We start from the raw sequence: 12,130 nt of genomic DNA, 5'->3' as shown, positions 1-12,130 counted from the left end.
GACTGTCTCCAAGGCTTTTTATAGGAACATGGTAATTTGTCCATCTGGATTACACTGGGAAGAATCCAAGCACCAAGATTTAAGAGAGGTCTGTCTTTCTGTGTCTCTAAGATAAGAGCTAAGAGTCTTTTATAAAGGAAGTTACTGAAATACATAAAACACTTTCAAGTAAAAAAAAAAAAAGGCAGAACAGTGTTTATGGATCTAAAATTCTCAAGTGAACAAGTTCTTTACAGGCTCCTGTGTTTCCTTCCAATTGCCTGTAACAGGAATTCCACGAAACTGACCTCCGCGGGTACAGAGGTCCCAGGGACGTGGCCCGGCCAGCTGTCACCTTCCACTCCTTCCACTCCTGACCGTGGAGGAAGTACGCGATGTGACGGAGAAGAGCATGGGCTGTACGAGGTGGACACACCGTGACTGTGTTCCAGCCCCACCACTGACAGGCTGTGCCACGTTTGGCAGGTTCCCTAACCTCTCTGGACCTCAGTCTCCTGTCTATAAAATAAGGACAATAGTAACTACACACCACAGTGCTGTTTTGAGGTTTAAATGAGTTTAACACACATAAAGTGCTTGAAACAGTGCTTGTTACATAGGCGTTCTTCAAGTGTTGGTGGCTATTAGTATCAGGCTTTACATTTCTTTATCTGTAAAACAGGGCTACTGACGTACTATCCCTCTCAGGCCTGTTGTGGGATTAAATTAAGAGAATGCATGTAAGCACTAAGCACAACACCCGACTCAAACGTTAGCATCGCTATCGTCGGCTGGCTCCTGAAGACGTCATTTTCTCTGGCCACAAGAACCAGGGCTTAAGTCATGGGCACACCACGTGACCGGTCATCCTCCCCAGACCCACGAAATGGGGTGAAGGCTGCACATTCCTTCTCTACCTTTGAAACCTGGACACGCCTGAAGAGGCCTGCATTCACACTCCACACTTTATTTTCAGGGAATTCAGTCACCAAATGTTTATATGACAATTCAATAATGCCTTACCATTTAAAAGAAAATCACTGGGGGGGTTGCTGGCTTCCTAGTTCTGGTCCAGCTTCCGGCCAAATGGAAGTGAGGTCAAAATGAACCTGTGCTTTCTACAGAGACACTGCTATGATCACGAGGGCACTACGTTATTTCTCTAAATCTGTTTTCTTGAGGGATATCCCCTTGACTTACAAGCTAAGTAGCCTCACGGAGGTTATTTAGTTTCTCTCCTGACCCCAGTTTTCACTTTTGGGCAACATAAATATGGCGTTACCCAAATGTTAGGTATTACAATAAATGACACCCACAATATTAGCTCTGGCTCACACTACGGCAGACAGAAGTCTACTTTCCTACAGCTCCTGATGCATAAGAAACATGGCTTGCAAACAAAGACAGCTTCTTCACTGAATAAAAATCTGCATGATTCCAAACAAAAGCAGTAATATGTCACGCTTTGAAGGCTGCTACCTGCAGAGGTCAGAAAGCCAGGAGGATGGAGTATGAATATTAACATCAGAGGATCTCCATGGTGTGAACCTGGTCTTCCCCTTGGCACTCATTGGCCAGTATTACTCAGGCAGCAACCAAGAGCCTGCTAAATAAACAGCCTAGATAGGGTTGGCGGGAGGTGTGTAGGCATGTTTCCTAAACCTTAAAAGGCTGAAATGATTTCAAGTAACAATCACCCAGAAGTACAGATGATTAAATATTAGTCATTAAATATGTTCATTCTAAGTCATTCTTATTGATTCACAGATGACAGAAATACTACAAATGACGGAGAGTTTTCTGTTGAATATCCAAGCACAAACCTGGCAATATTCTCAGAAGTTATTAGCTTACTTCTGGCTGATTTGATGCTCTATAATATTTTGTTTATTTTAAAGGCATTAAGTCAGTCATTAAAAATTAGGTAATTTGGGGGCATATTTCAAATATTTCATGCACTTGAAACAATAAATCACACCTCTTTTTAAAAAATTCTATTCTTCAGATAGAAATATTTCACTAAAATAAACACTCAACTTAGTGATTTTTACCAAGGTTAAGTTGGGAAACTATCTAACATGTCAGCTTTGGCTGAAATGCTCTGACTTCAAGGTGTTACAAGCACAAACATCAACAGCCAATGTCAGACATCTGAACTGATTTCACTGGATCTTTTTTCCTTTAATACACTATCTGGGAAAAGATAAGAAAAATCCATGCAGCTGCAAACATCCATGTTTTAATATTTAGGACAGTTTTTACTGGTGTTTTAAATTTAAAGCAGGGGTTCCCTAACACTTTACTTGCCTGGTAAGGTCTGTAACAGGTCTTCAGGCAAGTAAGAAAGGTCCGGAGAGCATGTGTGCACGTGAACGCGGAAGGTGCTGACCTGCTAACTGTCCTCTCTTGAGAAGTGACTATCCTGAATTCTAAGGTTCTCTTCTTTTTTACCTTTGCTTTAAAATGTTTTTCATAGGATGGCAGCAGTAATAAATGGGTAGTCTGTTTTTTTAAAGTGCTCCTTCCATAATATTAAGAGCTGACAACTTTATCTAAAATGTTTTTCTTAGCTTTTACTATTCCATGAAAACCAAAGAGTTAGCACTTTATTTCTAAGGTTCTGTGACGCTGAATGGCAAGAAAGAGCAGAAATTCCTCCGTGAATAACCCATATCTTTCTTTCTTTATAAATAGAAAATAAGACAATTTGGCAGGATGACATTCACAGGGCAGGGAGAGGAAATGCACATTTAAAAATACAAAATCGGCGATTTCCATATGCTATTCTGCTAAACATTTCACTGTTTACTAGGTCAAGCAATATTCACACACCAATCTTGATGTAACAAATCACTTTGACTTCTAATGTCCATCAAAACAGCTATGAAAATAACACAAATATGAAAGAGCTCCACCCTCTCCAAGTTCAAATCAAGTCAGAAAGGCATCTTTGCCATGATTTATGCAGCATTTAAATGTAAAAGTAAATACTGTATTATCAGCTCACACCAGATCTGCCTGCAGACAATAATTCTTCCTGTCTGGGACCCATGCCCATGCACATTATTGTAATTATCAGCAATTTAAAAAAATAAAGCAATAAAGCGAATATGAGCTGCTCGTCAGCATGCTTACTGCTTGCTGTCTCTGCCATTAATTAGCCTTCCTGGGTACCAGCCACCTAACTACTAAATAAATGCATAAAGGAGAGCAGGAAAAGCTACGCCCAAGTAAAAAGAATAAATAAAAAGGATGTAAACGTGTGTGTGAACGCCCCCCAGAGGGGAAAGCCCAGGAGCACTTCTGTCCCACTGGTCAGGTGGGCTCCTGGGGAGCTATGTCCACCCTGCCTTCCGAGACCCACTCTGACCACAGCATTCTGAATCATCTCAAGGCAGAACATATCACTCTCTCTCGTGTTCCAAGAGATTCCAACTCTTGACGACCCCTGCTTCCTCCCCGCTCCCTCCATCAACCCATCTGGCGATGGGCACCACCCTCCTGGGCACAAGCCAGGGTCTCTCCTGCCTCAAGGCTCTCCACCTCGATCTCTGCCCTTGCTCTTCCCTGAGCCGTCACGTCTCCCCTTTCAGGACCCAGCTCGAATGTGCATCTCTGGGGGCCCTTCCCAAGGACAGGCTCCACCCTGCCGGTGTTTTGTTTTCCCCTCCAGCAACAGGAAACCACCTGCTCATTCACCTGCACTGCCCATATCCCTCCAACAGGATGCAGGTTGGCAGGGGGTGGGGCTGTGTTTGGGGGGGGGGGGCATCCGGGTTTTCTAACCTCGGCACCTGGAAACAGCACCAACTACCTAGTAGGTAATCATTCACACCCAAGGAGGTGACTGTCTGACTCTGAAGGCTGTGCTCTTGTTTTCCCTCCAACACATTTAGTTAAACTAGTAAGAATTAAGCAGATACCACTCAGCAGCGATTTCTAAATGATTAACACTGTGCTAGCCTTCCCATAAGTACATCTGTAATGAATGACAAGTAAAATGAAAACAACTCAGGCAGCATGGCAAGTTTCCATTTTTTATCTTTTGCCACTTGAGTCCATGTACCCAGCCTGAAAAGCCACCCACCACCAGGTTCCTAGCGGAGTCCTCCACCCCAAGGCGGCCCTTCCAGCCTTTTCTCCCACTATTTATGCCTCAACATTTCTAAAATGACAAGCTTTACTTCCATACCTTTTCAGTCCGGACATCATCGGTCGACTTCCTATTCAAAAGGATTGAACTCTTAAACCACCAGACCCTATGTTCACCCACCTTCTTCCCCTTGCTCTGCTGGTCAAATCAATACTCCTATTTACATGATTATGACATAAAAAGGTACTACGGGGGCTTCTCTGGTGGCGCAGTGGTTGAGAATCTGCCTGCCAATGCAGGGGACACGGGTTCGAGCCCTGGTCTGGGAGGGTCCCGCATGCCGCGGAGCAACTGGGCCCGTGAGCCACAAATACTGAGCCTGCGCGTCTGGAGCCTGTGCTCCGCAACAAGAGAGGCCGCGATAGTGAGTGGTCCCCGCTTGCCGCAACTGGAGAAAGCCCTCACACAGAAACGAAGACCCAACACAGCAATCAATCAATCAATCAATAAAAATTTTTAAGAAAAGGTACTACGGTTCCAGCTCCTTCCTTAGGCATCTGTTTTCCCCCCTCGGCCTCTGCAAGGCCATCTCTTCCTTTACCTGCCTGTACTGACCGCTGGCACTCAGCCTGCCAGGAAGATCTGCAGAGAAGATTGGATGGCTCTGATCCCTTTGCTTGAAGACAAGGCACCGTCCTCCTGCTTCAACTGCGCTGACGACTCTCCAGGCCTGAGCACAGCTGCCACTCCTGGGACTGATCACAACCGTCCTGAAAACCCCTTCCCCCTTTTCTCCTGTTCCCAACTCAGTACTCTGCTCCTTCCTGACTTACCGCCTGCGTCAGTGGCTCACCGCTTCCCACAGCCTCCCGAAAACTTTCACACGTGAAACTTTTTATCTTACGCACACACTTTGCTGGCAATTTGGACAAGCACTAAATTGAAACCTGGACACAATTTTCCCTCAGAGTTTAAGATACGGAGCTAGGGCCTTCTAGCTTCCGGCACTGCTGCTGGTACATCTAAAGCCAATTTGATCCCTCGTTCTTTATGCAGGTCTGGTTTTTTCCTACATGGAAGTAAAATCTTACCAATCTTCGGTATCCTGAGATTCAATTCTAACAGGCCTGGGTCTGAGTTTTTGTCATTCACTTGCCTGAGCGCTCAGTGGGCCACATCAATGTGGAAACACTCCGTCCTGGGTTTCCTCTCTCCTCTTTCTGAAATTCTTACCAGCCGCATCTTACCTCCTATATTGATCTTCTTTCTTTCTTACCTCTTCCAGATTCTTTTTGTTCCCTTTCAGAACGATTTCTAACCAGATTTTTAAATGTCTGGTACCACATTTCTAACCACCAAGAACTCTTCCTTGTTCTCAGAAAGCCTTTTTTTTTTTATTGCAAACTATTGTTTCACAGAGGAAACCCCCTCTCCTCTCTGAGGTAAATATTAAGAGCCTACTGAAGTTACCTGCCTGTTCCCTGCACGGTCTTCAAGCTGCTGTTCCCCCATCTGTTTTGTTCTTGTTCAAGGTGTTCCTGAAGTGGCTGGAGACCCTAAGTCATCTAACTCAGTGCTGAGGAAAGGGACCCTGCTGGTCATGGACAGACCTTGTCCAGAGAGGAATCCTTCAGCTCCCTGACTGGGGCCCCCGAGCCTGGCTGCTGCGGGTCTGGGGGGCCTAGGAAGGGAACCTTTCCCCTCTCAGTGCCTCCTGTTCTGCTGAGCCTGGCGTCCCGAGGAACCTGAAGTCTTCTCCTGAGGTGCGGCGAGGTGGGGTGAGGTGCGGTATTCAGGGCCCGATTACTCATGTTTAGCTTCAACCCCTTCCTGCCATTAGCCTCACCCTGATGCTTCCCATCCCTCATTCAAGGTCTGCTCTGCAGATCAGCTTGCTTTTACCTGGTGTCCCTGCATTTAGGTTCCAGCTTTTCTGGTCTGCTGGCTCAGTCACTAGGTCCATCGTCAAGTCTGCATGGACATCTTTTCTTCTCTCCTGTTCTCTGTCCTTGTTGGTCTATTCACTCTCTCACCAGGACAGAGTTAGAGCTAGAACCCTCCACCTGCACCCTCCACCCTCCATCTCTCTCTTTTTTAAAAAAATATTTATTTGGCTGCACTGGGTCTTAGTTGCAGCATGCAAACTCTTCGTTGCGGCATGTGGGATCTAGTTCCCCGACCAGGGATCGAACCTGGGCCCCCTGCGTCGGGAGCGTGGAGTCCTGGCCACTGAACCGTCATGGAAGTCCCTCCGCCTGCATCTCTTGAGGTGCAACAATTCAAAAGCCACTAACTATGAATATATTTGAAAACTAGAGATGAGAAGTATTAATAAAATTGAGAGCTTCTATCTTGATTATTTAAACATAACGCCTTTAAGAAAATAAAACTCTGATCCTTTCCTCAGATTATTTCATTTGATCATTTCACAGTTATGTTACAGTCAATATGCTAGTCACTGGGTGTTATGAGCTGAACTGTGCCCCCCTTAAATTCATATGTTGAAGTCCTAACCCCATCACCTCCAAATGCGACCTTACTTAGAAATAAGGTTGTTGCAGATATCAGTAATTAAGATCAGGTCACACTGGGGTGGGGTGGCCCCTAATCCCACCTGAATGACACCCCTATAAAAGGAGGAAAAATGTGAAGAGACAACACACACACAGGGAGAATGCCATGTGAAGATGGGAGTTATGCTGCCCAAAGCCAAGAACTATCAGAGCCGAGAGAAGCTTGGGACAGATTCCCACCTCAGACCTTCAGAGGGAGTGTGACCCAGCAGCACGTTGATCTTAAACTTCCAGCCTCCAGGAACAGCGAGACAATAAATTTCAACTGCTTAAGCCACGCAGTCTGTGGTACTTTGCCACGGCCAGCCTAGCAAATGAATACGCTGGCTAAGCGAGTAAGACTCAGTCTAAGTATTTGGGGAGCTCACCGTCTTAGAGACAGGATCCAGACCCAGGGAAGCCCAGGCCTACAGTGTAACACTTACATTATGCACAAGGGGTTAGGAAGTGGAGACGGCGCTGTCATCTGAGAAGCGCTGCGGCAGGGGTAGGCGCGGGGCTGCGGGGAGGGGATGGCTAAGTCTCCAGAACCCCTTCCCCAAGGAAACTGGGCCGGGGCTCTCCTCCAGCGCCAGCACCACAACGACCCTGCTGGGCGTATTTTAGAAGGTGGGAGGGTGTGATGTGGCAAGATCAGGTGGAGACAAGGGGGCCACTTAGGAAGCCTCTGCATTCATCCAGGAGATTATACGTGTTGAAACGACAGTATCTCAGATATACAGAGTTAAATAGACTATATTGTTAAAGCTCATTTCACCTATTTTTGCTTTTTAAAAAAAATGTCAACTAGAAAAAGTTACATTTCATATGTGGCTCGCCTTTATTTCTACTGGACAGTGCTGTGTTAAGTGTTCAGCTAACACTGTGCTAGGGGAAGACATGACCGGAACGACTTTTTTTCATTTACCTGTAGATTCTGTTTAACTGCAGTTTCCTTTCTTCCGTTATGAAGGCTAGCAAGAGTTTCTGGCATTTACAAGAATGGGGTCCTTGGATGGCTAAATGGGTAAGAGCCACAAAGCTTCTCAAAGAGGCCAGGCTTGTGCAAAAGAGACAAGTGGTTACAAGTAAAATAACGAACGGGAATCAGACAGGAAAAAGGACCCTGAGACACTTCTTCTTAAAGAGCATTTGGTATGGGTTATGTAAGTGGGTAAAGCAGTGCCAAGAGCCCAAGTTCTTATTTTATCCAACTGCTGGAGGGTGGGGGAGGATGGCAACCCGCTTCCATCCCCCAACTCTTTAGATCCTACAGATAGTAAAAGAAGCCTGATTGAGACATTAACAAACAGACAAAACAGAGAAACAAAAACAAAAAGACACTCTCTCAGGCTTCTGACAACCACAGAACAAAACCCAAAGGTCTTCCAAAGACCAAAAAAAAAAAAAAAAAAAAGGCCAGAACAGATAGAGTATATATGATATGGTACTCACATCACACAGGAATTTGAGTCAATACACATTTGCAAGGGCCTTATTAGAGCAGGCTTCAGAGACAACAAATTGAAGAGTCACAAGTTCTCACCCACATGGAGGCTCTGGCTGGTAAGGGAGACATCACGTGAACAGAATAATCCTAATATAAAAGGAAAGATTCCCAAACTCTACAGTAGTAGTAGTCTTACAAAGTCATCAGAACTAGTTCACCTTGAAGCCTTCAAAAACTGGCAGGTCAAGCAGCTATTTAAGTATGATACTATCTGGTAACTTAGCACCCAAGCCAAATTCGGGCAATCCGTGCTGGCCTATTAGAATGATTCTCCTTCACCTTCCTTGGGAACAGCTATTATAAGTAGCTCAATGGATGAATTTTTGCAACTCACTTCTAACGCCTGATGCCAGGGTAAAAACAAGTGTTCATATTAGGTTAAAGTGAATTCTTTGGCCCTATGGAAAAAACGGGTTTCAAATATTTCCAAACGTACATAAGACTAATAGTAACCCTCACATAACATCACAAAAGCCACACCTTAGTCTCAGTAATATTTAACATGATAATATTTTACTTGGCCAACAATGAACCCTACCTATGCTGGTATAAAATGATGTAATCGAGGTCCTATATTTGTACAGGACACATTACCTCTCTGATCACTTGTCTCTTTGTTTTCTTCCAAACATTTTCTCCAATAAAACTCCAAAATGTTCCAAATACTGATGTGATATCCAAAGAAATTTATCTTCACAAATTACCAAGTAAAAAGGATGCTAGAAGTGGTACAGCTATAACATTACCTTCTTAATGTTTACTGAAACAAACATCATTACCTCAAATCGACTCGGAGTCTATGTTCTATATTATTTTCTATAGCTTTTCAGAGACAGGCATAGATGTTGCTTGCCTAGTATCAGATCACCATGGGGATATTTTAGTGAGGATTCAATCGTCCAGTAGGGACTGGTGCTGGATTTATAATCTGCCTTAACTCCCACCATCCTGTGACAAATTTGCTTCTTCACTCATCACACACCCACACACATGTAATGGCTCAGCTTGGCTGGGAGCTTATCAGCTTTGAGTCTGTGCTTTGTATTTAATCTTTCAAAATCAATACTTAAAACATTTTAATCTGATTTTAATCAGTCCTACTATTTCCATTGTTTAAAAACAACACTAACCAACACTCAGTCTCAATGACTTGTATCAATTCACAAGATTAATCTTTCAAAACAACAGCCCAGCAGGATATTTTATTAATGTAGATCCTGAGGCAGCTAATCAAGCCTCAAGTAATCATTTTTCTTAAAGAGTTGCTATGAGAAAGAGACAGAGAAGAGAGAGAGACACGTGGAGGGGGAGGGAGAGAGAGGGGGACAGAGAGGGAAGAAAAAAAGAGTTGCTGTAAGGAAAAACATTCATACAGCATTAAGAATAAATCCTCTTCAAAAGGGGGGAGGGGTAGGGCAGAGTCCAACCAGCCAATCAGCGAAGATTCTGCTATGAAATGTGGTTTGCAATTCACTTGAAAATGAGTAATAAATCGTTATTGCAAGAGGCGATTTCAAGCCAACTTTATCCTCTTTTCAACAAGCGTTGAAAACTCTGTGCCTCTAGATGACAGAGAACAGACAGGGGTATAAGACAAAATGACAACCCACACTCAGCCTCCCTTGGGGAGACTAGAGTCTCTGACAAATAAAGGGGGCCTGCTGCTGCCATATCCAAAAAAATAAAAAGAAAGGAAACAAGTGTTGGCCAAGATGTGTGGAAATTGGAACCCTTGCCACTGATGGTGGGAATGTAAAATGGTGCAACCCCTGTGGAAAAGAGGTTGGCAGTTCTCAAAAAGTTAAACATAGAATTACCATATGATCCAGCAATTACACTTTCCAGTACATACCCAAAAGAACTGAAAGCAGGAACTTAATGGCTGACAATGTAAAAATACCTGGAAGTAAACCCTATAAGTAGGTTCTTTAAAAAAGATAAGCTAGATTAAAATAATATATTTTTAAAAGACTGGAGAAGTGTTGACTATCATTTTTCCAACCACCTAAAATGCTTTTGTTTATCATCTTAGGATGATAAACAAAAGAAGCCAAAAAGTTGGCTTGGCCAAAAAGTTCCTTGGGTGTTTAAGTAAAAAGAAGACATTTTTCATTTCACCAAGAACTTTACTGAAAAACATATTCACCGTTTTTTTTTAAATTTATTTATTTTTGTCTGCATTGGGTCTTCGTTGCTGCACGGGCTTTTCTCTAGTTGTGGTGAGCGGGGGCTACTCTTCATTGCAGTGCGTGGGCTTCTCATTGTGGTGGCTTCTCTTGTTGCGGAGCATGGGCTCTAGGCACGTGGGCTTCAGTGGTTGTGGCACATGGGCTTCAGTGTTTGCAGCACGTGGGCTCAGTAGTTGTGGCGCACGGGCTTAGTTGCTCCACGGCATATATTCACCGTTTTATTCCACTACCTTCTGCCATTTTTCAGGCAACTTCCTAATTTCATCTTCCCAAAACTTTTAATCTTTTTTTGGTGAATTTTATTTTACTTTTTTATACAGCAGGTTATTAGTTATCTATTTTATACATTAGTGTATATATGTCCATCCCAATCTCCCAATTCATCACACCACCACCACCAGCCCCCCCCAACCCCAGCTTTCCCCCCTTGGTGTCCATACGCCAAAACGTTTTATCTTTTTGAGCAAAGAACTGTCCCAGGTGCCTTTTAGTCTTCCAGGGAATTGAAATTTTTTCCATTAAGAGAATTTTGTAAAGACTGAAATAAATGGAAATCCAAAGGTGCAATGTCCAGTGAATACAGCAGATGAATCAGAACTTCCCAGCCAAGCTGTAATAGTTTTTGCCTGGTCATCAAAGAAACATGCAGTCTTGCATTATCCTGACGAAAGATTATGCGTTTTCTGTTGACTAATTCCGATGCTTTTGGTCGAGTGCTACTTTCAGTTGGTCTAACTGGGAGCAGTACTTGTTGGAATGAATCATTTGGTTTTCCGGAAGGAGCTCATAATAGAGGACTCCCTTCCAATCCCACCATATACACAACATCACTTTCTTTGGATGAAGACCGGCCTTTGGTGTGGTTGGTGGTGGTTCATTTCACTTGCCCCACGATCTCTTCTGTTCCACGTTATTGTACAGTATCCACTTTTCATCGCCCGTCACAATTTGTTTTAAAAACGGAACATTTTCATTATGTTTAAGTAGAGAATCGTATGCGGAAATAGTGTCAAGAGGTTTTTTTCTCTTAACTTACGTGGAACCCAAACATCAAAGCGATGAACATAACCAAGCTGGTGCAAATGATTTTCAACACTTGATTTGGATATTTTGAGTATGTCGGCTATCTCCCGAGTGGCATAACACTGATTGTTCTCAATTAATGTCTTTATTTGATCACTATCAACTTCAACTGGTCTATCAGACTGTGGAGCATGGTCCAGCAAGAAATCTCCAGCACAAAACTTCGCAAACCACTTTTGACACGTTCGATCAGTCAAAGCACCTTCTCCATACACTGCACAAATCCTTTAGTGCATTTCAGTTGTTTTTACTTTTCTTGAAATAATAAAGCATAATATGCTGAAAATGTTGCTTTTTTTCCTTCCATCTTCAATATTAAAATGGATACACAAAACTTCACCAATTTTGATAGTTTTTAAAAAATGCATACTGATATGACAGCTATCACAATACAATCTAACAAAACTGTTTCAAATGAAGTTAAAGACAACTAAGCGCTACTAGAGACATCTTACGGAAAAAACCAAATGAACTTTTTGGCCAACCCAATATATGTTGCCCTCAGCTGTGTGCTATGTGTTCTGTGCAGTGCCCTGCATACAGCAATTTAATAAATGTCTGCCAATAATGATGACCATGAAGAACTTCAAATGAACCAGTTACCAGGGAAAGTCTTCAACTCTGGAACAAGTTATATCCAAAGGTTCTTTTAAATGTCAATCTGAGATACAGCTAGAAGGATAAAAAAGAGATATCTACTGCATACTGTTTGCATTAAAGAAAA

At 43.2% G+C, this 12,130-nt stretch overlaps 1 protein-coding gene across 7 annotated transcripts in view; it reads right to left on the bottom strand.

Annotated features, from left to right (window-relative positions):
• Positions 1–12,130, bottom strand: part of APLP2 (amyloid beta precursor like protein 2) — a 71,925-nt gene that overhangs the window by 43,194 nt on the left and 16,601 nt on the right. The gene's annotated exons all lie outside the window — the stretch shown is intronic.

The sequence above is a fragment of the Balaenoptera acutorostrata genome, chromosome 9, assembly GCF_949987535.1.
Source record: "Balaenoptera acutorostrata chromosome 9, mBalAcu1.1, whole genome shotgun sequence".
In the NCBI taxonomy this organism is placed as follows: domain Eukaryota; kingdom Metazoa; phylum Chordata; class Mammalia; order Artiodactyla; family Balaenopteridae; genus Balaenoptera; species Balaenoptera acutorostrata.
Note: the sequence above shows the minus strand (reverse complement) of the source record. Positions and strands in the feature narration are given on the sequence as shown.